At 44.8% G+C, this 1,493-nt stretch overlaps 1 non-coding gene across 1 annotated transcript; it reads left to right on the top strand.

Moving 5' to 3' along the window:
* Positions 1-1,126: 1,126 nt before the first annotated feature.
* Positions 1,127-1,233, top strand: LOC115032104 (U6 spliceosomal RNA). The gene has a single exon (XR_003837731.1). It is a non-coding gene; the product is annotated as a U6 spliceosomal RNA (small nuclear RNA).
* The last annotated feature ends 260 nt before the right edge of the window (positions 1,234-1,493 follow it).

The following is a 1,493-nucleotide window of genomic DNA, read 5'->3' as shown; positions in this document are numbered from 1 at the left end:
GGAGACACCCAATCCCCCTGGTGTTTCCCAAGTGTGCCTATGAAGTGAACACAGAGAGATCTCACTCCATTGATTAAAATATAGCTGCAGGCAAGAACTGGAGGCGCAGCCTTGCCTTATCTGAGACTTTCGGTTGCCCCAAAGTACAGCCCACAGGGAACTGTGTTGTGTGAGACCATGCCTGGCTATTTGGAAACAGAAGCATCTAGACTCCAGTCTGGTATCCCCAAAGAAAAATGGACCTACTTTGTTCAAAAGTCCTTGACCTGTTAAAAAGAGACCCATGGGTTAAAAGAACTTTTAGGGTTAAGTTTGGCCTTCTGACCATAGCCACTTCTCCACAAAATGAGTTGACCCTGCCCTATCACTTCCCAGAATGCAAGACACTAAAAGGCATAGAGGAAACAGCTGGCATATGACGAGCAGAGAAGTAGATGAATCCAGCCCCAAGTACTGTGACTGCCACTCAGAGCACAGAGCTTAAAACAAAGTGAAGAGATGCACAGATTGGGTAGGAAAAGAAGGACTTCGGATAACGTCTGAGCCTCAGCCACATTTACCTGAGCTGTTCTTCCTCATCTCTCAGATGAATCTCCACCTTCCCTGGCAACAAGCCTACTACTGAGGATACTCTAGGTCCTTCTTGAAGGCTTAGACTAAAAAGGACTGCCTCGTGTTTCCTGGAAACCAGGAATGGGTCAGGTAACAAACAACATGGGTGAATCCAAAATCGTTCTATGTGGGCAATTGACAAAGGACTCAGAAACAAGACCTCTGGTTTATATGGAACCTCACAGAACCCAGAGTAGCTGTGGGGATAGAATTTCTGGGTTGTATATCATACTCTCCCTATTTGCATATATTATGTGTTCCACACTTAACATTTTAGCACAGTGCCAAGTTATTTTCCAAAGTGGCTACGTAAATCTGATTCCCACCTACAGTCTACTCACACTCCTGTTTCTTCCCATCCAAGTGGGCTGGGCTGGGCACAGCTCAGTGGCTGAGCACTTGTCTACCATGAGCGAGGAGGTCTCATCTTGTGTTCCAGCCCCAACAAAGGTGGGGGGTGGGAATGACACGGCATAAGAGATGCTTTTGAGGATGTGCAAAAAAGGAAGAGCTCGTGCTCGCTTCGGCAGCACATAGACTAAAATTGGAACGATACAGAGAAGATTAGCATGGCCCCTGTGCGAGGATGACACGCAAAAAAGGAAGAGTTCATACACTTTTCGGGTCAGGAAGTCAAAACAGTGCAGCTACTTTCCACTTCAACGAAATACAGCTCCATGCTTTGTTTTAAAATGTTAAATAGGGAGTACACAATAAATGTAAACACAGAAAATATGAGTTTATCCATTCCTAGGTATTTACCCATAAAAGAATAAAATGTGTGTCCACACAAAGGTCTGTACATGAATATTCATACCAGTGTTTTGCATGATGGTCAAGAAGTGGAAAGAAACTGCCTCTAGATTGTCCTATGCTCTTGC

Source organism: Mus caroli, unplaced genomic scaffold (genome assembly GCF_978045245.1).
Source record: "Mus caroli unplaced genomic scaffold, Mus_caroli_1 scaffold_11, whole genome shotgun sequence".
In the NCBI taxonomy this organism is placed as follows: Eukaryota; Metazoa; Chordata; class Mammalia; order Rodentia; family Muridae; genus Mus; species Mus caroli.
The sequence above is the reverse complement of the archived record's forward strand: the minus strand, read 5'-3'. Positions and strand labels throughout refer to the sequence as shown.